Raw genomic sequence first — 23010 nt, forward strand, 5'->3', positions numbered from 1 at the left:
CCAGTTTGTCCAGGAGAAGGCTGTGGGAAACAGTGTCGAATGCTTTGCTGAAGTCCAAGTAAACAACATCCACTGCTCTCCCCATGTCAACAGAAAGTGTTGCTTTGTTGTGAAGGTGATCAGGTTAGTCTGGCATGACTTGCCCTTGGTAAATGCATGCTGGCTTTTCCCAATCGCCTGCTTCATTTGGCTTGTGATAGTTTCTAGGAGGACTCGTTCCATTACTTTCCCAGGGACTGAAGTAAGACTAATGGGCCTGTAGTTTCCTGGGTCCTCTTTTGGGCCCTTCTTGTAGATGGGTATGACATTTGCCCTCTCCCAGTCATCAGGGATGTCCCCTGATCTCCATGACTTTTCAAAGATTATAGACAGTGGCCTTGCAACAATGTCAGCCACTTCTCTTAACACCCTGGAGTGGATTCCGTCCGGGCCCATAGATTTATGCAAGTTGAGCCCTTGCAAGAGGCCACAGACCAGCCCTTCCTCCACTGCTGGTGGGTTGACACATGTGTTGTCATAGCTACTTGATCCTGTGATCTGGGGTCCAGCTACGCCAATAAAGACAGAGGCAAAGAAGGTATAGAGAACCTCTGTCTTGTCATCGTTATTAGTGACTAGTTTCCCTGCCCTGTTTAGCAATGGGCCTATGTCTTTCCTGTGCTTCTGCTTACTGCTCATGTACCTGAAGAACCCTTTCTTGTTGTTCTTGACATCTCTGGCCAATTTCAGTTCTATCTGAGCCTTAGCCTTCCTGACTGCATCTCTTCATCCCCTAGCAAGGTTTTTGTAGTTCTTGATAGGTATTTGGCCACCTTTCCTTAGCTGGTATGCTTCTTTTTTGCTTTTAAGCACAGCCAAAAGTTCATTGTTAAGCCAGGGTGGTCTCTTGTTCCACCTTCTTCCTTTCACTTTGTAGGGGATGGACTGTTCTTGTGCTTCCAGGAGGCTGTTCTTGAATAACTCCCAGCACTGCTGTGGTTTAACTCCAGCCAGCAACTAAGCACCACAGCCGCTCGCTCACTCCCCCCACCCCAGTGGGATGGGGGAGAGAATTGGAAGGGTGAAAGTCAGAAAACTCATGGGTTAAGATAAGAACAGTTTAATAATTGAAGTAAAATCAAATAGAATAGTTAGTAGTAGTAGTAGTAGTAGTAGTAGTAGTAGTAGTAGTAGTAGTAGTAATAATAATAATAATAATAATAATAATAAAATAATAAAATACAATAATAATATACAAAGCAAGTGATACACTATACAATTGCTCAACACCTGCCAACCGATGCCCAGCACGTCCCCGAGCAGCGATCGCTGCCCCCCCAGCCAACTCCCCCAGTTTATATACTGAGCAAGATGTCATATGGTATGGAATAGCCCTTTGGCCAGTCTGGATCAGCTGTCCTGGCTGTGTCCCCTCCCAGCTTCTTGTGCACCTGGCAGGGCATGGGAAGCTGAAAAGTCCTTGACTAGTGTAAGCACTACTCAGCAAGAACCAAAACATCAGTGTGTTATCAACATTATTCTCATCCTAAATCCAAAACACAGCACTATACCAGCTACTAGGAAGAAATATCAACTCTATCCCAGCTGAAACCAGGACACACTCACAAGCTCCTTTGCCCTCCATGGATGCTTCTCATGGAATCCCTTGTAGCTGGGCTCTGAGCATATTGAAGTTGACTCTTCTAAAATCCACAGTCTTTGTCCTACTACTGCTCTTCAGCATGCTCAGCAGGATCTTAAACTCCACAATGTTGTGATCGCTGTATCCAAGGCTACCATTGGTAGTTATGTTGTCAAGTAAGTCTTGTTGGTTTGTGAGCAGTAAATCTAGCAATGTGCTGTTCCTAGTTGGCACGTCCAGCACCTGTAGCAGGAAGCAGTCCTCAATACATTCCAGGAACCTGATGGACAACTTGTGTACCGCTGTGTTGTTTTCCCAATAAATGTCTGGGTAATTGAAGTCACCCATGAGGACCAGATTCTGTTGGCCCAGGACTTTCTTGAGCGGCCGAAGTAAGGTTTCGTCGGCCTCGTCATCCTGATTGGGAGGTCAGTAACAGATACCTAACATAAGATCCCCCTTGGTGACAATCCCTCTAATCTTGATCCAAAGGCATTCAATAGAACTTTTGCGGTCTCCATAGCTCACCTCCAAACAGTCAAATTTCTCTTTTACATAAAGTGCAACTCCACCTCCTCTTCTTCCCTTCCTATCTTTCCGAAAGAGCTTGTAGCCATCCATTGTGGTCTTCCAGACGTGTGAGTTTTCCCACCAAGTTTCTGTGATTACTATGACATGATAGCTCTCAGACTGGGCACGGAGCTCCAGTTCCTCCTCTTTGTTGCCCAGACTAAGTGTGTTGGTATACATGCACTTGAGGTGGCTGGACTTAGGGTTCTTGCCTTTGGAGAGGGTTGGGGAGCATTCCTCACTACTCTGGTAGGTGTGCTCATCCACCCTGTTGCTTATGAATATGCAGGTGTCACAGCTTTGGACCCTACCCCCCAAGTTTGTTAGTTTAAAGCACGACTCACTAAGTCAGCCAGTCTGCTAGTGAAGATTCTCCGGCCTCTTCTAGAAAGGTGGATCCCACCTCTCCCCAATAGGCTGCATTTGTCAAAGAATGTCCTGTGATCATAGAAACCAAAACCCTGGTGACAAAACCAGCCATGAAGCCAGGTATTGATCTGCATTATCTATACTATTCTCTCCTTATAGTGTTAGCTCAAATTGTGGTGGGTTGACCTTGGCTGGCTGCCAGGTGCCCACCAAGCTGCTCTATAACTCCCCCTCCTCAACAAGACAGGGGGAGAAAATAAGATGAAAAAAACTCATGGGTTGATATAAGGACAGGGAGATCACTTACCTATTACCATCACAGGCAAAACAGACTCGCTTTGGGGAAGATTAATCTAATTTATTGCCAATTAAAATAGAATAGAATGTTGAAAAACAAAACCAAAACTTAAAAAAACCCACCTTCCTCCCACCCCTCTTTTTTCCCTGGCTCAAATATACTCCTCACTCTTCTACCTTCTCCACCTCCAAGGGGTGCAGGGGAATGGGGGTTGTGGTTAGTTCCTCTCTGCTGCTCCTTCTTCCTCACACTTCTCCCCTGTTCTGGCATGGGGTCCCACCCACAGGATACAGTCCTTCAGGAACAGACTGCTCCAGCATGCATCCCCCACAGGCCACAGTTCCTGCCAGAAAACCTGCTCCAGCATGGGCTCTCCACGGGGCCGCAGCTTCCTTCAGGGCACATCCACCTGCTCTGGCATGGGATCCTCCACAGGCTGCATGTGGATATCTGATTCGCCATGGTCGTCTCCATGGACTGCAGGGAAATACCTGCTCCACGGTGGTTTCCTCCACGGGCTGCAGGTGAATCTCTGCTCTGGCACCTGGAGCACCTCCTCCACCTCCTTCTTCACTGACCTTGGTGTCTGCAGAGTTGTTCCTCTCACATTTTCTCACTCCTCTCTCTCTCACAGCTGCTGCACAGCATTTTTTACCCTTTCTTAAATATATTATCACAGAGGCACCATCAGCATCGCTGATTGACTCAGCTTTGGCCAGCAGTGCGTACGTTTTGGAGCCAGCTGGAATATGCTCTGACATGGGGGCAGCCCTTGGTCTCTTCAGATAGAAGCCACTCCTGCAGCTCTCCCCCACTACCAAAATCCAGGATGATCCAAACATAGATCCACCATCAGTGAAGGAGGAGTTAGTATGTAAATTATTACAGGAGCTTGACCCCTACAAATCGATGGGCCCTGACGCCATCCACCCGAGGGTGTTGAGAGAGCTGGCTGATGTCAGTGCGGGGCCACTCTCCATAATCTTCGAGAAATCGTGGAGATCAGGGGATGTCCCAGAGGACTGGAGGAAGGCGAATGTTACCCCTATCTACAAGAAGGGCTCAAGGGAGGATCCGGGTAATTATAGGCCCATCGGTCTTACTTCAATCCCTGGGAAAGTTATGGAACGGATCCTCCTGGGGGCCATCACGAGTCAAATGAAGCACGTGATTGGGAAAAGCCAACACGGCTTCACCAAGGGCAGATCGTGCCTGAAAAATCTGGTGGCCTTCTATGATAAAGTGACCTGCTCGGTTGACATGGGGCGAGCGGTAGACATCGTCTACCTGGACTTCTCCAAGGCTTTCGATACGGTTCCCCACGGCCTCCTCCTGGAGAAATTGATGCGTTATGGCCTGGACAAGTGGTCTGTGTGGTGGGTGAGGAATTGGCTGGCGGGCCATACCAAAAGGGTGGTGGTAAATAGCTCTTTTTCAAACTGGCAACCCATCACAAGTGGGGTCCTCCAGGGATCGATATTGGGCCCAACACTATTCAATATCTTCATAAGCGATCTGGATAACGGGATCAAGTGTAGCCTGATGAAGTTTGCAGATGACACCAAACTGAGTGGGGAAGTAGACACTCTGGAAGGGAGCGCCACCCTGCAGGAAGATCTGGATAGGCTGGAAGAGGGGGCTAACAGGAACCTTATGAAGTTTAACAAGGACAAGTGTAAGGTCTTGCACCTGGGAAAACATAATCCAGGAGTGCAGCTCAGACTGGGATCCACCTGGCTGGAGAGCAGCTCTGTGGAAAGGGACCTGGGGGTCCTGGTGGACAGGAAGCTCAATATGAGTGAACAGTGTGCTGCTGCAGCCAAGAAGGCCAATAGGATGCTGGGCTGCATCAAAAAGGGCATCACCAGCAGAGATAAAGAAGTCATTATCCCTCTCTACTTGGCGCTTGTCAGGCCACACCTGGAACACTGTGTACAGTTCTGGTCCCCGTTATACAAAAAAGACGTGGACAGGCTGGAGGGGGTCCAGAGAAGGGCCACCAAGATGATCAAGGGTCTGGGAAGCCTGCCATATGAGGATAGGCTGAGAGAGCTGGACTTGTTCAGCCTTGAGAAAAGGAGGCTTAGAGGTGATCTCATCACCATGTACCAGTACTTAAAGGGGAGCTACAAAGAAGATGGAGACTCCCTTTTTACAAGGAGTCGCATGGTGAGGACAAGGGGTAACGGGTACAAGTTACTCCCAGGGAGATTCCAATTGGACATGAGAGGAAAATTTTTCACAATGAGAACAGTCAACCATTGGAATAATCTCCCCAAGGAAGTGGTTGACTCCACTACGCTACGCTACATGACTCCGCTACGCTACGACATGTTTAAGACTCAGCTGGACAGGGTGCTGGGCCATCTCATCTAGATTGTGCTCTTGCCTAGAAAGGTTGGACCAGATGATCCTTGAGGTCCCTTCTAGCCTGGTATTCTATGATTCTGTGAAAACCTTGCCATGTAAACCCAGTACACAAATAAATAGCATTTTCAATTATACCTTACAGAGTCTGAGTGCCTTTCTTACTGGGATTGTAACAGACCAGCACTCCTGGTGTAAAACATTTGGTGTAGTTGGCAGGATCCTGTGAGACATGCCTTTCTGGAGAAAGAACAATGAAGAGAGTAATAGAGTGCCTGGATGGCCTCTGCACACAGCTGTGGAGGGTAGTTGCAAGGCATTTAGTCCAGGTGGTTTGTCTGGTGAATTGGGAAACTGAGGGGGAATTGTCTGAATGCTCCACCCCAGATGAAGTATTATGTTTTCTTAGCAAACAGGGGTTAGGGAAAGGAAATTAAAGGAAAATTTGTACTGTCTTTGGTTTTTGCTAACATGCTTGAAATGGACATGGCGGTATTTAGAGCTGATGCAAAAAGAACTGAAAGTGTTGCAGGTGCAGCTCTGCTCATCAGACCCTGGGCAGCAAGCAGAGGCGCAGACACCCGCAGTGCAGGGGGAGTGCATGGAGCAGCCTGGGAAGGGCACCACTGAGGTACGGGCTGTTTGCCAGAAGGATGAACGGTGGGATGAGGACCCTCGGTTCTCTGGTAAGGATGAGTGGACAGAGGGGTCGGAGGATGAGTGTGGCAACAGCATTTCTGTCTGGTCATTAGTAATTCACAAAGCAAAGGGGCCCCTGGGGGCACCCCAGCACACAGTATGGGTGTGCAATTTTACACAGCCTAAGTTGCAAGATTTAGAAAAAGCATACCAGCAAAAGCCAGGAGAAAGGACGACACACTGGCTCTTGTGGGTATGGGACTTTGGAGGAAATACTGTACTTTTAAATCCTAAAGAATTAAGGTATTTGGGTGTCATCTCGCAAAAGCTTATGATTACCCAGTGGCTGAGAGGAGCACAGGGTAATGTATCCCACTTCCTGCAGGAGCTTTAAAAGTAGAGTATCCCTTGCCTACTGACTGGGATGATAAATCAGCATCCTGGAAAAGTATAGCTGAGACTGGTCAGTATTTATGGGAACCGGCCACATGACAAGGCATGTATTCACATAACTTTTTATGTCCTGATATGGAAACTTTTACACTCATCATGAACACCCGAATATTAGAGGGTGCCCCTTTGCCTTGAAAGGGACAATAATTTCCTTGCTAGGGGCTGCCGCAGGAAAACCAGTGGGGGATGATCACTAGGACAGCTTGGTGATTATCAGAGTGAAAAAGAGGAGACAGAGCCTGAAGCATTTCAAATGCAACAACTCAAGGGAAAGGTTACTCAGAAAGAGGTGTTTCTGGCACTAATACAGGCAGGAGTGCCTGGGGAGCAGATAGATGGCAAACCAACTCCTTATTTGTAGAGTTTGTATAAGAAAGCAAAAGCAAAGGAGAAGGGGCAGAGGGCCCACACCAGGTAATGGGGGCATAGGGGTTGAGCAGTCAGTTACCCCAGTGATTATGGAGACAGCAGAAGCAGGGATTCCTCTACCAAGGAATGGACTGAAGGGTCCGAGGACGAAAGTGGTAGACCAGTCCCTGTGTGCCCTTTAGTTTTTAACAAAGCAAAAGGACCCACTGGGGTGCTGCAGCATACAATATCAGTGCAAGATTACACTCGGACAGAGCTGCAGTGTGGCAGACTTGTATGGGCAAAAGCTGGGAGATAGATTAGGACAGTGGTTACTGCAAGTGTGAGACCAAGGAGGGGACAGTGTACAACTGAGCCCCCAAGAAATGATGCATCTGGGAGCAATTTCTCAATATCCAATGGTGACACAATGCTTAAAGGGGCCCTGGCAAATGGAAATGTGATTTATTCCCTTTAGGAATGGTAGAGCTACAGCACACACACACACACCCCCCATCTGGTTGGAATGACAAAACAGTGATGTGGAAGTTTAGAGATGGGGGAGGGGGGCAGTATTTGGGAGAATTGGCTATTCAACAGGGTGTTTAAAACGCTGCCTTCACTAGCCTCAGAGGTATTCACCTCAGGAATGCAATCCAGGCTGTTAGCCAGAGTGCCTTTTCATCTTTTCATTTTGCACCATCAAAGTGCAAGAAATCGGACAAGGAAGGGAAGAGGTCAGCATGGCTGAGCCATGACCTGTGGGTCAAACTGAAGGGCAAGAAAAGAATGCATAGGCAGTGGAAGAAGGGACTGGTATCTTGGGAAGAGTACAGGGACACTGCCTGGTTGTGTAAGGATGGGATCAGGAAGGCCAAGGCTTGGCTGGAGCTGAACCTGGCAAGGGATGCAAAGAACAATAAGAAGGGCTTCTACAGGTGTGTCAACCAGAAAAGGAAGGTTAAGGAAAACGTACCCCCTCTGATGAGCAGAAGTGGTGAGCTGGTAACAACAGATGAGGAGAAGGCTGAGGTACTCAACGACTTCTTTGACTCAGTCTTCACTGGCACCCTCTCTCCTCACACCTCCCGAGTCAGTGGGCCATTTGACGGGGATCAGGGGGGCAAAGGTCCTCCCACTGTAAGAGAAGATCAGGTTCGTGACCACCTGAGGAACCTGTACATACATAAGTCTATGGGTCCTGATGAGATGCATCCCAGAGTCCTGAGGGAATTGGCTGATGTAGTTGCTAAGCCACTCTCCATGATATTTGAAAAGTCATGGAAGTCAGGTGAAGTCCCTGGGGACTGGAAAAAGGGAAGCATTGCACCCATTTTTAAAAAGGGTAAAAAGGAGGACCCTAGGAACTAGCAACCAGTCAGCTTCACCTCTGTGCCTGGGAAGATCATGGAACAGATCCTCCTAGAAGCTATGCTAAGGCACATGGAGAACAGGGAGGTGATTTGGGACAGCCAGCACAGCTACACCAAGGGTAAGTCCTGCCTGACCAACCTAGTGGCCTTCTGTGACTGCATCAGTGGATGAGGGAAGAGCTCCATCTATCTGGACTTCTGTAAGGCCTTTGACACGGTCCCTCACAACATCCTTCTCTCTAAATTGGAAGGATATGGATTTGATGGGTGGACTGTTCAGTGGATAGCTAACTGGCTGGATGATCACATCCAGAGGGTAGTGGTCAATGGCTCGATGTCCAGATGGAGAACAGTGACGAGTGGTATCCCTCAGGGGTCCGTACTGGGGCCAGTGCTGTTCAATATCTTCATCAATGACATAGTGGGATCGAGTGCACCCTCAACAAGTTTGCAGATGACACCAAGCTGAGTGGTGCAGTTGACACGCCTGAGGGATGGGATGCCACCCAGAGGGATCTGGACAAGCTGGAGAAATGGGCCTGTGTGAACCTCATGAGGTTCAACAATGACAAGTGCAGGCTCCTGCACCTGGGTCGGGGCGATCCCTGGCATCAATACAGGCTGGGGGATGAAGGGATTGAGTGCAGCCCTGAGGAGAAGGACTTGGGGGTACTGATAGACGAAAAGCTGGACATGAGCAGGCAATGTGCTCTCGCAGCCCAGAAAGCCAACTGTATCCTGGGCTGCATCAAAAGAAGTGTGGCCAGCAGGTCGAGGGAGGTGATTCTGCCCCTCTATTCTGCTCTGGTGAGACCCCACCTTGAGTACTGTGTCCAGCTCTGGGGTCCTCAGCACAGAAAGGAGAGGGCCACAGAAATGATCAGAGGGCTGGAACACCTCTCCTATGAGGAAAGGCTGAGAGAGTTGGGGTTGTTCAGCCTGGAGAAGAGAAGGCTGCGGGGAGACCTTATTGCGGCCTTTCAATACTTAAAGGGGGCTTATAAGAAAGATGGGGACAGACTTTTTAGCAGGGCCAATAGCGATAGGACAAGGGGTAATGGTTTTAAACTAAAAGAGGGTAGATTCAGACTAGAGATAAGGAAGACATTTTTTACAGTGAGGGTAATGAAACACTGGAACAGGTTGCCCAGAGAGGTGGTAGATGCCCCATCCCTGGAAACATTCAAGGCCAGGCTGGATGGGGGCTCTGAGCAACCTGATCTAGTTGAAGATGTCCCTGCTAATTGCAGGGGGGATGGACTAGATGACCTTTAAAGGTCCCTTCCATCCCAAAGCATTCTATGATTCTATGATGATTGCTCCTGAGAGCTGCGAAGGGGAAAGCAGTCAGGGATTGTGCTGGTTTTGGCTGTGATAGAGTTAATTTTCTTCATAGTAGCTAGTATGGGGCTATGCTTTGGATTTGTGCTTGAAACAGTGTTGATAATACAGGGATGTTTTCATTACTGCTGAGCACTGCTTACACAGAGTCAAGGCCTTTTCTACTTCTCACCCCACCCCACCAGCAAGTAGGCTGGGGGTGCACAGGAAGTTGGGAGGGGACACAGCTGGGACAGCTGACCCCAACTGACCAAAGGGCTATTCCATACCATATGACGTCATGCTCACCATATAAAGCTGGGGGAAGAAGAAGGAAATGGGGGACGTTTGGAGTTATGGCGTTTTATCTTCCCAAGTAACCGTTACGCGTGATGGAGCCCTGCTTTCCTGGGGATGGCTGAACACCTGCCTGCCAATGGGAAGTAGTGAATTAATTCCTTGTTTTGCTTTGCTTATGTGTGCGGCTTTTGCTTTACTTATTAAACTGTCTTGATCTCAACCCACGAGTTTTCTCACTCTTACTCTTCTGATTTTCTTCCCCATCCCATTGTGGGGGGAGTGAGTGAGCAGCTGTGTGGTGCTTAGTTGATGGCTGGGGTTAGACCGCGACAGGGATGTCATTCTGGTGTTAGGGCAGTTAAGAGAATACCAAGCTGAAAGGGAAGAGAGGAAATTACGCTTTGTGGATAAACCGGAAAAGAAAGGTTACCCAAAAGGAGATGTTCGTAGCTTTACTCTGGTTCGGATTCCCAAAAGACAAAATTGATGGGAAATCCACCCCCTGTTTAATATAATATAATACAATATATTATATTAATACTATAAATAATAAATATATGACATACAATAAATAATATTATATTATTTTATATTAATATATAATAATATAAGCAATTAAAAGGGAAAAAGAGATCACAAAAGGAAATTAGGATGATGGATAAACTGATTACACCCTCTGCTTCCCCCCTCTTCAGTGAAGAAAGGGAGAGTATGCTGGGACCAAAAAATTACCCTGATCTTGCCTCGGTGGCTCACTGGAAAAACATACAAAACACCATATGCTATACATAAAATAATGCCTTTGTTTTATCTCATGCAGAACTGCTACGTGAAGCCTCACACTACTTCTTTCACTTGCTGTGTGCTATGTATCAACAAAGATGAAGTGTTGGATGCCCCTGCCCATCGGCTGCACTGAAGCTCATTCCTGTCTGCTACATCACACAAGCAACTGGACTGTCTGGTGAAATTTGCACCACCATTGTCTTACAGGACATGGGACAAGGGGTGGAATCTTCAGAATATCTTCAGTGGTCCTAGCCCTAATATCATTGCTGTTCTACACTTATTTTCACAACCAGTATTTGTTTTACTTGTCATTGTTCTTGTATTATTATTATTCACATTGACCGCTTTGTATATAAGAAACTTTCTATTAGCTAAACCACTTACTGGTAAAATCTGTAACATATCTTTAATAAAGGTCAACTCTATGTGGACCAAGGGGTGGAATTTAGCGATCCTGACTAAGAGACCATTGTAGGTCAAGGAGCTGGTGATCCACATCATAACAGTTAACCTGAGTAGGGCCAGGCCTGTGCTGCCCTACGCTGCACTATGCTACACGTACAGCTTGGCCTTCAGGCCACAGGATAAACTCAGCCAGCATATTGTAAGAGGAGCCTGCAGGCAGCTCCCACTTGGTAATGGTGATTACACCACCTGCATGGCCTTGACTTTATCTAGGAGTGCAGCAAGAAGTTCTCATGAGAATATCCTTTCTGTTTAACAGTGGAAATGATGAATAGAGTTGCTTTCCTGTAGGAAATCCTATAATAGCTTGAATGACCAGAAGGGTAGAACCTCTTCTATGGATGGGGTCTGCCCAGCGTACTGTGCATGGATCGGAGGCCCGTTTGATGCTACACCACCTGGGGTTCCCACCATCTAAAGGGACATAAGATTATCTATACTATTCTCTCCTTATAGTGTTAGCGCTAATAAATAGCATTTTAGATGATACCTTACAGAGTCTAAGTGTCTTTCTTACTGGGATCATAACAGACCAGCATTTCCTGGTGCAAAACAGCCAGTATCTTAAAAGAAAGTGGAATCAGTCTGTAGAAATGTCCACTATAAACATATTAAAACTTCCAATAAAAAAAGGAAATTTAACTTCTAGTGGCCATTTCACCTTGTCTGTTTCCCAACTGGAAAACAAAACTCAGTTTTAACTGTCCCTCATCTCTCCTTCCGACAGAATGCTTTTCAAAATTTATTTATATTATTATAATATCATAATATTTATATTATAATATAAGATACATTTCTCAATTTTTAACACATGCCTGTAAGGTCCCCCCCTCCTGGAGGTTCTCCCCCCTCCTGCTGGGTCTCAGGACCAATATAGCCATAGTGCAGCTGAGGATTGCTCCCCTCAGGCCTTTTCCACTTCTTACACTGCCAGTGAGTAGGTTGGAGGTGCACAAAAAGGTGGGAGAGGACACAGTTGGGACAGCTGACCCCAACTCACCAAAGGGATATTCCATACCATATGACATCATACTCAGCAATAAAACTAGGGGGGGGAGGTTGGCAGGGGGGCCACTGTTTGGGGACTGGCTGGGCATCGGTTGGTGGTGAGCAATTGTTTTTATTTGTATCACTTGTCTTTCTTGGGTTAATAAGTTAGATGAATTACCCCATGGCGTATCTTTGATGTGACTTCAGATGCCTGAAATGAATCTTACCCAGGGTATCCAAAACCATGTCCTATCCAAACAGCAAACTGTATTATTTGCCATATTTATTTGAATTTCACAGATATTAAGGCTTAATATGGATATAATTATTACAATATGTACTGGAGTATAAGCATGCAAACACTGAAAAGTATTGCTCCATTCCTCTCTTCTCACTGACCTGCTGTATTTATTGCTGGAGGAGGGTTCCAATATATGGAGAAAGGGGATACACTGATAAATCTCAATTTAGGCACCCTTCAGCTTCCATACCTCATTGCATGTGTGTATATGTCTCTTTCTGCCAGAGCAAATTGGCTTTTTGTAGCCTGTATCTGTCCTCCACCTGACTACTTCATTCTCCATAACCAAGTCAGGCAACCCTTCAGGGATTACTTATGTTTTGCTGTGTGGTGCGTTGATCCTGGCCAGCAACTAAGCACCCACCAGCTACTCATTTCTGCAGCAGGATGGGGGTGTAAAAGTCAGTTCACTGGCTGAGGAGAGAGGCAAGGATGCTTAGCATAGAATTACCATGGGATTTTATTCTTCTATATTTTAGCTATGTGCATAGTGGTGGCCCAGCCTAATGCATGGGGGACCCCGATACAGAGGAAAGCAGGGTTTATATATGTTACAATACAGTTGTGTAGACCAATCAAATTACTCATGTTAAGGGATGGGCTAATCAGTTACTATTGCTCGCGTAATCAGTATATACTTGTCCCATGCGGGATCAGTACATGCTTGTCCCATGCAGGTGGTACAGACGTATGGTCAGTGGTGTGTTAATCCTCATTGTTCTAAACCTATGTCCCGTGCAGGTGGGGGGTTTATCCTGGATTCTGGTCAATTGCAGTTCTGGCCGTGGTTATATGCCTGGTTCCATTGAAGGGTTAATCTTCTATTGTTTTGTCATTTGTATGGAGTGTTCTCAGCTGGCAACAGCTGGCTTATGTTGCATCTTTGGGTCATATCGACCCTGAAGTAAAAGCTCATACTCTCAGGTAGTATTCATTCTTCTAAGCAAGTCGTATTGCCGTTAGCATCTTGTCTTTCACAGAGGAGAGAATCAGAAGACAATCACTCACAACCTCCCACAAGCAGGCTGATGCCCAGCCAGTCTCTGATCAACAGCTACCTTAGAATACAACCCCCCTCCCCATTGTTTTGTTGCTGTTGTGGTTTGCTTGGTTTTTTTAATTGAGCTTGAGGTTATTGATATGGAATATCCTTTTGGCCAATTCAGGCGAGCTGTCATAGCTGTGTCCCCTCCTAACCTCTTGCCCACCCCCAGCCCACTTGCTGGGGGCAGGGGAGTGGGGTGAGTAAAGTGAGAAACAGAGAAAGCTTTGATGCTGTGCAAGGACTATTCAGTAATAGCCAAACAGTGGCGTGTTGTAAACACTGTTTTAGCCACAAATCCAAAACACAGCACCATACAGGCTGCTATGAAGAAAGTTAACTCCATTCCAGCCAGACTCAGTACATGCTGTTCCTATTTGATTACTGTTTAGGGCTCTCACCGTCTGGCAGCTTTGCCCAGCCCAGCCCGTGTACCTCCAGATCTCCCTGTGAGAAAAGGAGCTCACCGCACTCAGCACCTGCTTCAGCCCACACCACAGCCAGGAACAGCGAAAGTAGACGGTGGCAGGTAACGAACACTCAGCTATACCCTTCACCCCACCTCCACTACAGCCCACCCCTCGCAGCAAGTGTGTCCCAAAAGAAGGGAGCAGAAGAATTAAGGCCCCCGCGCATGCGCGCCTCCGCTGCAGAAGCCTGCGTGCGCATCGTGGGCAAGATGGTGGTGAGGATATTAGTCAGAGGAAGTAAGTGAGAGGGCGTGTTTGGGGCGTTGGGCTTGTGGGTCGGGCGTGTCTGAGCGATGCTGCTGCTGGGTAGGGGTTGAGCTCACGTAGAGGCTGGTGAGGCGGTCGGGGCTGTCTAGAGCCTGCTGGAGGGATGAGGAGCTGGGGAGACGGGTCAGAGATCAGCCCTCGCTGATGACGAACAGGGGTGGCTACTGGGCCCCTACTCCTTGTGCGCGCCCGGGCCCCCGACTGCTACTTCACGCCGCCCTGAGGGGCGTCGCCTTTGGCTTTGTGAGTCCGTGGCGGTGGGAGGAGTCGGAGGAATCGTGGCGGCGCCGTTGTAGTAGCAGCTACTGAGTGGGAAGAGTGCGGCAGGCAGGTGAGTGCCCGTTGGTGGAAGAGCTGTTCCCTGATGGACACCGCCCGCTTCCCTGGGCAGCAGTCCTTCCCTCTTCCTTCTCTTGGGCAGTACCCGCCAGTGGCACCCCCCTCCCCCCCCCCCCCCCCCCCCCCCCCGAGGCCCTGTCTTCGCTTCGGCCTTATACTATGACTGTCCTTCCCGGGTGCACTGGCTGACAGCGCAGTGGTTCTTCGCTAAATGGCCCCTTCAGAAAATGGGCGAGCGAGCTCGTCTCCGCGGTAGCAGCTTTGGGGATGCTGAACTGCGAGGCAGGATGGGGGAAGGATGGGTTTGAAGACAAACTTCTGGCAAAGATTTGTGTGTGCTTCTTCCCAAAGCCGCCTGCTTCTGTCCCTTGCCTTTTGTTTTTCTGTGGTCTGGCTAGATTGTCGCTGCTCTGGGATAGGGGCTGTCTCCTGTGGGCACTGCCCCTCATGCAGTAGGAGTCTGATCTTGTAGGTGTTAAATAATTAAGCTATTGCTAGCTTTTTAGCTGTAAAATGTGAGTTGACTTTATTTGATGCTTTTATGCTTTAAAATCGGACCAAAAGTTTGCAGATATTTGATAGCTAAGATACTGCTGGAATACAAAGGCAATAGTAGTAAGGCACACAAACTAGCTTTTTTCTTCTGTGAAAAGATATTTATGTTTAAAGTCCTTGACCTGCAAAACCTGTCTGTAACTATTAGATTAGTCTTTGACTTCAAAGCTCTCTATTAGTAGGGGTTATTTCTTCTGTTATGTTTTTTCTCTAACCTCTTGTAATGAGGGGTGGATCTGTACAGGTGTGTCTGACTACACCCTCAGTTTTTGAAGTCATTGTTGCCTTAAGTGCTATTTATAGTTTCAGAAGTGATTGAATGTAAAGCAAAATAATTCAGAATTCTATAAAAAATAGTTTCATTGTGGAGCTACAGGGGAAGGGAGGAGTGAAGATGCAAGTGGTACTAAACCATATGACTGACTTGTTTGTTGTCCTCCTGCCCCCCATAATAATTATGATCTCTATGATAGTAGTGGCTTGTAAAACTGGGAAGACAGGCCTATTGGTAAAACTGTGACAAGAACTTCTAACTTTCCTAAAAATAAAATTTCTGCAGAAACTTTGATTTCATGTGTTGGCTCTACTAACTGCTAATCAACAAGAGAAGACTTCTGTGTACCAGTGGAGAAGCACATATTTGAAAGCTTTGCTTCAGAAGGTTATGTCTGAATTGATATCACTACTAGAAATAACGCTTTGGTAAGTTAGGATTACTGCAAGAGTTGGTTAAGATTGATTGAAATGACAAAGAAACAGAACTTTTTCTTCTATTGTCTTCAGATGCTGTAATCTTATTTTTAAACTGTTTGACAAAAATTGTATGCCAGATGGTTTCATCCAATCCTAAGCACTCAAGAAATATTAGTCTTGTTAAAGTGAATGTCATGAGGTTGCTGTAATGCTTCAGCTTCAACTTCCTTGTTATGATGAAGGCTATTTATAGAATATTTCTGCTCAGTGAAAAGGACTTTGCAATTACAAGTACTTACTCTCCTTGGATGTTTTAGGTTCCAAAATATAAATGGGTTACTTGGTAAAAAGTATTTATACTTAGTGGTATAAGGGGGGGGGGAGGAGGAGGAATTAACTAAACTCAGGAAATCCAAATGGTGGCATAGGTGATGGGTTTTTTTTTTTATTTCGAAACAGTGCAGTAGCAAACGCTATGGAGCATAAGAATGTGTCTTAGCAAATGTAATGAAATACATGCTCGTGTATGTGAAATTTTGATACCTAGATATCTGTTACACAATGCTTGTCAAGTAACTAAGATAAAGTTTCCTTAGAATATCAAACTAACACCCTCAAGGATGTGCTGTGCTACCATGTGCACAAAACTTCAGATACTGTTTTGGTCAGTACTAGTACTAAACTAATAGCTGTTAGTCCAAGTGAACACCTGTATCTTGCACTTAAAGTATATTGTGGATGCTTTCAAAAGATTTTTTTATATATATATTATATACATATGCATATACTTTTTACTTTTGTAAAGACTTCTAGATTACTTCTAGAGCCTTCTTATATCTACTTAATCTTTTGGGTGAGGGAGTTGTGTCCTTCCATGATCATATCAATACTAAATAAAACTTTTTTTTGATCCTGTAATGATCAAGTGGGGAAAAACTAGATCTGGCTAACTTTACTTTGGCTAGACTCTGATAATTCTTACTTTGAGTAAAACCAAAATAGCTTGGATTGTTTTATATTAGTTAACTTGTCCTGTTTGTTTTGGGCAGCTCAGTAACAATAGTTATTCATGCAGGTGTTATGTGTGCTTTTTGAAATACTTTATGGTAGCAAGTTTGTTATGAAGTATTGTGACTGGCATGTGAGAGCATACAATTGGTTTAGTATAGCATGCAAGTTACTGTTTTTCATCACTATGGTATAGAATTTTTCATAGCATTATGTGGTAGAAATTAATGAATTCCAAGAAACTCTCTCACCCCATCTGAAACTGAGGCCTCACCATTCTTTGAGTTGTCCCAATTTAATTTGGACAGTAGAAAGCAATGCTTCTCTTCTGTTTCAAGCTACCATGTTTTCACAGTCTATTTCTAGTAGCTTGTATGACAATGACTGAATGAGGAATGAATGAATGGACTAAAATTTGATAGCTAAACAACTTGGCAAGTAAAACACATCACTAATCTCATTTTATTGAGGATATCAGTATTTTGAATGGTAAAATAAAATCCTGTGATGCACCTGAATTTAGCTTTTAATGAAGTCTCTGTTGTAGGTTTTAAAAAAAGCAACCTGATATTACTAAATGAATGTAAGAGGACTCACTTGGAAATGGCAATCCAGTAGTTGCAGCTGATCTTTAAATGGATCTTCTAGTAGTTTGCTGTTTGAATTCATATTATCTTCATTTATTACCAATAATAGGAAAGCAAAAGCACTGTATAAACTTAGTTTTGACCCCTGATTCACATACTCAACTTCTAGTGTTCTGCTATTTAATACCCCACACTGCTGGGTTTTTTGGTCCTAATTAATTTGGATTATGACTGTAAATACCAGTTTGCTAAAATAGTGTGAAAAACCTGTGATAGTGACTTCAATAGCAACTGATGCTGTGCTGTTGTAGAATTCTACTTTAATTGTTGGATGGTAATCATTCAGTTTTAGTTGAAAGCTTGCATCAGGTGTAGCTGGAGGATGAAGCCACTAGGCAACAAGCATTCACTCAATGTCAGAGGCCTATATTGAGTGGGGATGCTATTTTCTGCTAAAGCTTATGGGAGAGGTAGGCAGTTGGAAAATTTAAAGAACAATACTTGCTTTGTCTTATCTGCATGTGCTACTATAATAGTATCTCTGATATTATTTGCTGGACGTAGTCACAAGGCTAGTCTATGCTAATTTGACTCGACAGTCAAAGATTAATAGGGTTCCATGAGTATGTTTGTCTTCATTGGAGGATGATTGTTTTAATATTAATTATTGCTAGTGGAAGTAAGAAATTTCAAAAGATAATTTATTTTTGCTGTTGTCATGTGGATTTTCAGAAGGTGAGGAGTAAAATTCAGTATACAACAACATCTTTTTGAACTAGTTAATATAGTTGTATTACAGCATGAATAGTTTGACTCCTATTGAAATGGTAAGCTAAAACACTAAAGTTTGTAGTAGAAACCTCTTTGGTCACAGACTTTGTACTCTGGTGTATATACCTGAACAGATCTCAATCCATATTGCTACTTCTGTTATTTTGGAGAAATAGTAATCTTGAGTCATAGGAACCAATTGTTACTACATGAAAGCTATTACTAGGAGTCTGCCTGTCTTAGTAGCTTTATGTAAAATGGCTTTGTTTGTATTGTAATTATTTCCACAAAACTGTAGGGTATTAATAAAAAAGGAAATATGGCACATAGTGAGCAGAGATATTTTGTTGCAAAGAGGGTTTCTTTGGTTTTTATGAGGTTTTTCATAACTAGTCTTCATAATAAATTTGCAGCTTTCTCTGTTCAGGATAATTGATAGTTTTCTTCTCTATAACAATTATAACTATGATTCTCCTGTCAAAAGTAGCTGTTACTGCATTGTGGGTGTAAAGTTCTTGCTCACAATGTCTTATCTTGCAGCTGTTACCTGCTCTTGGAGAACAGATTGATTTGCCAACCTTGTGCTGTTTGATATGAATAATGTTACCGTTCATGCCAGTTATGCTTGGATTTGGAGAACATAAGAAAAGCTGTTGATGGTTAAAGGAGTAGTTATATGCTGTAATTAACAGAAACAGAGGAGTGTGCTGCAGAAAAAGCTATATTGAAAAGTTGAGGGTAGTGAATATCTGTACTTATATCAGTGGTTTCTTGGTTTTGGGGGTTTTAGTTATTCCTTCTTCAAAGTAGACCCAAAGGCCAAACTTACTACTGCTTCTTTACAAACTGTATGAGTATATGCTACTATAAGAGGACTATATATTGAAATGACTCTGTTCACATATGTGAGTTGTGTTGCAGAATTGGATAATCTTTTTCCATGAATATTCTGTACTTTTTTATATAAAAACTACTTGCATATTAAATGCAAATTCTAAGAAGTCCTTATTGTGTAGTTAACACTAATGTACCTTTCTTTGTTTGGACATGTGTGAGAGCATGTGAAGAATGTCTTGGGAAACAAACTTACTGTGGTGATCCCCACATGGAATTCAGTAGTTCAGAGACAAGACTCATAGCTCCTAACTTGTAAAATAAATTTTATTTGGACATAGTAACAGTACTGTCCTGGACAGTAGTAACTTTCTTATCCTAGGAATGAAGCTTTTCTGAGGGCTATGGTATAAGAATTTGAACAGCTTATGTTCATGTTGTACAAGAATCAATCATGTAACTTGTTACCATAATAGATACTTTAATGATCACGGTTTCTTCCAATAGTGTGGAATAACAGCTTTTATTTGAATGATAACTGCTGTTAGACTGCTTGAAATACTACAGAAACATTTTTTTGCATTAAAAAACCTTCTAGAATAAAAAAATGCTGTATTTCTGATATATTTAATAATACAGTCCATTCCTTGCTGACTTGAACCATCTGAAAAAAGAATATTAGAAAGTGTAATTTTTAACTGTAGCAGTGTTAATTGGCACTTCTATTGGCAACAGTTACCTCCATTGCTTCGTGTATGTATAACATCCCTTGGAATAGGGCAAGACTTTTTCAACTGTGAAACAAGACATACCTTCTGAAAATGGAGCAAAATAGTTTGATCAAACAAGTTCAAAATCTTCTATTTAGTGTGTACAGTATCTGAATAAAAACACAGAGTTAATCAGTGGCTCCTTCTTGGAGACTGGTCATAGCAGGGCTCTCTTAAAGCATTTAAATTCTTGTGGTGGGTTGACCCTGGTTGGACCCTAGGTGTCCACCAAAGCTGCTCTATCACTCCCCCTCCTCAGCTGGACAGGGGAGAGAAAATATAATCAAAGGCTCGTGGGTTGAGGTAAGGACAGGAAGAGATCATTCACCAATTACCATCATGGGCAAAACAGAATTGACTTGGGGAAATTAGTTTAATTTATTACTAATCAAATCAGAGTAGGGTAATGAGAAATAAAAACTAAATCTTAAAACACCTTCCCTCTATCTCTTCCTTCTTGGAAGTGGGGCACGAAGGGTTTGAGATAAGATTAACCAGAGCGTATTAAGGAATTTATATCTGTTAACAGTTGCCAGTCACAATATTGATTCCTCTGTTCTCGGTATTAGTCTACCTGATCTGCACCATGCTCTTGTTTTTGCAGTACCTGTTAAAGATTAGTGTTGGGTTTTGCGGTTTGCTGTGCTCTGCAGTGATTAGTGATGTTTTGCCTGGGAGATTTGTTATTGAAACATTGACCTTGAGCACTATCTGGTATTTGGGTTCTGTAGTGAAGCCATTACTGTACTTTGGGTACCACCTCATGGAGAAAATTAGCAATTATACCTCTTCCTCTGAGAGTTGTTGGTTTTTTTGGTGTGTTTTTTTTTTTTTTTTTATTTATGGAGGAAATACAGAATGGCACCTTTGTTGTTTTCTTCTATGATGTTTCCTCCTTCATTACAACAACTTTTCCAAATCTTGAACATCCTTGGGTAGTTAAGATCTGTCTATTGGTAGTTCTTGGGAATATTGTTTTGGTTTTGTCTAAGGTGAATAAGCAGTTTAAGAATATCATCCAGAGATCTGCCCCAAGGCTGGATAGTTATGAGCGGCAGGGTGTGTGGGAAAGCATGGGCAAGTACCTAGGACAGTGGGCCCCTCCAGTATTTTGGAACTTCACCCCTGAACAAGTGCAGAATCCTGAAAAACTAGTCAAGTATTTGGAAAAAGTATGTTGTCACCCTGGCAACTCCAGAGAGACACAGATCACCGCAACGTGCTGGGACCTGGCCCATGCCTACCGAGCCCTATTCAACACTATTCAGAACCTTCAAGGGGAAGAGAAGGTCTCTGGATCTGACGACAAAGCGACAGGTGCTGCGGCTACGCCAGCCCCTGCGACAGGCACTGTGGCTGAACCAGAGAACCAACCCGTGACAGTATCAGTTGCCTCTATACAGAAGAAAAAATACACAAGGAAATCAGCTCATTTAGTGAGGGCTGATGATGATGATCCAGGGCCATCACGAGAGCAGGAGGAGGAAGAGGCAGAACACATAAATGAGATGGTAACCACCCCATATCTGTCCCTGAGTGAGCTGCAAGATATGCAAAAAGATTTCAGTTGTCGTCCAGGCGAGCACATCATCACCTGGCTGCTCCGATGCTGGGATAATGGGGCCAATAGCCTGGAATTAGAGGGTAGGGAAGCCAAGCAGCTGGGATCCCTTTCTAGGGAAGGGGGCATTGACAAAGCGATTGGAAAAGGGGCACAAGCCCTCAGCCTCTGGAGGTGACTCCTGTCAGGCATGAAGGAAAGGTATCCCTTCAAGGAAGATGTTATACGTCACCCAGGCAAGTGGACCACCATGGAGAGAGGTATCCAGTACCTGAGGGAATTAGCCGTGCTGGAGGTGATTTATAGTGACCTGGACAACGAGCAGTTATCCAAAGATCCAGATGAAATGCAGCGCACACGACCCATGTGGTGGAAGTTTGTACAGAGCGCACCATCATCGTATGCAAACTCTTTGACAATAATGACCTGGAAAGATGAAGAGGGACCAACAGTGGGTGAAATGGCTGGCCAGTTCCGACAATATGAAGAAAGTCTCTCTTCCTCCCTATGGGCCTGCATCTTGGCTGTGGAGAAACTGCCTGATGTGCTAGCTGAGAAACTGTCCTGGGAGTTCCAGCGATTCAAAGAGGATATGTCCTACTCCTCGCCTGTATGGACCAGTATCTCAGCCATTAGGAGTAAGCGTCCCTCTGCTCAAGAGAGAAGATATAGTGGATACACACCACAGGCCACACTGTGGTTTGATTTGTGTGACCATGGAGAGGATACAAGGAAGTGGGATGGAAAATCTACCTCGACCCTAGAGGCACGGGTCCATGAGTTGCAAGGAAAAACAAATTAAAAAGGTGGTTCTTCCAGGAAAAATGCTGCTCCAGTTTCCAGTGGGCAGTTCCCCAGACCTAGTAGAAGGGCTGATTTTTCTTCTGATCTTAATAAAGGGACTTTTGATTCACATTTAGAACAAGTGAGTAATGAATGCTATGACCAGGACTAGAGGGGCTCCGGAATACCTGCAATACGTTGATGATATCACATGGGGTAACACAGCAGAAGAGGCTTTTGAGAAAGGGAAGAAAATAGTCCAAATCCTTCTGGAGGCTGGCTTTGCCATGAAACAAAGTAAGGTCAAGGGACCTGCACAGGAGATCGAGTTTTTAGGAATAAAATGGCAAGATGGGCATTGTCAGATCCCAATGGATGTGATCAACAAAATAACAGCCATGTCTCCACCAACCAGCAAAAAGGAAACACAGGCTTTCTTGGGCATTGTGGGTTTTTGGAGAATGCATATTCCAAATTCTAAAGTCTCATCGTAAGCCCTCTCTATCAAGTGACCCAGAAGAAGAACGATTTCAAATGGGGCCCTGAGCAATGACAAGCCTTTGAACAAATTAAACAGGAGATAGATAGTTCATGCAGTCGCCCTTGGGCCAGTCCGGGCAGGACAAGATGTAAAAAAAAAAAAAGTGTTCTACACTGCAGCCAGGGAGAATGGCCCTCCCTGGAGCCTCTGGCAGAAAGCACCAGGGAAGACTTGAGGTCAGCCCCTAGGGTTTTGGAGTCGGGGATACAGAGGATCCGAGGCCTGCTATACTCCAATGGAGAAAGAGATATTGGCAGTATATGAAGGGGTTCGAGCTGCTTCAGAAGTGGTTGGTACTGAAGCACAGCTCCTCCTGGCACCCTGACTGCCGGTGCTGGGCTGGATGTTCAAAGGGAGGGTCCCCTGTACACATCATGCAACTGATGCTACATGGAGTAAGTGGATCGCACTAATCATACAACGGGCTCAAATAGGAAACCCCATTCGCCCAGGAATCTTGGAAGTGATCATGGACTGGCCAGAAGGCAAAGATTTCGGAATATCACCATAAGAGGAGGTGATGCGTGCTGAGGGGGCCCCACCGTATAATAAAGTACCAGAAAATGAGAAGCAGTATGCCCTGTTT

General features: G+C 44.8%; 1 protein-coding gene across 11 annotated transcripts in view; it reads left to right on the plus strand.

The window, feature by feature from the left end:
• The window catches only part of LOC104015306 (adenomatous polyposis coli protein-like), a 177676-nt gene that overhangs the window by 38681 nt on the left and 115985 nt on the right, over window positions 1-23010 (plus strand). The window contains exons 1-2 of one of the 11 annotated variants that reach the window (XM_087770711.1): window positions 13987-14313; window positions 15436-15578. The exons of 8 other annotated variants lie outside the window; for them this stretch is intronic. The gene's annotated coding sequence lies outside the window, so the exon portion shown is untranslated. Of the gene's footprint in view, window positions 1-13745; window positions 13953-13986; window positions 14314-15435; window positions 15579-23010 lie in introns of those variants that run through there. 2 more of the 11 variants (XM_087770713.1, XM_087770709.1) reach the window with 2 other exon arrangements.

Source organism: Nipponia nippon, unplaced genomic scaffold (assembly GCF_047370975.1).
Source record: "Nipponia nippon isolate SJK-2023a ecotype South Korea unplaced genomic scaffold, ASM4737097v1 scaffold_33, whole genome shotgun sequence".
Taxonomy (NCBI): domain Eukaryota; kingdom Metazoa; phylum Chordata; class Aves; order Pelecaniformes; family Threskiornithidae; genus Nipponia; species Nipponia nippon.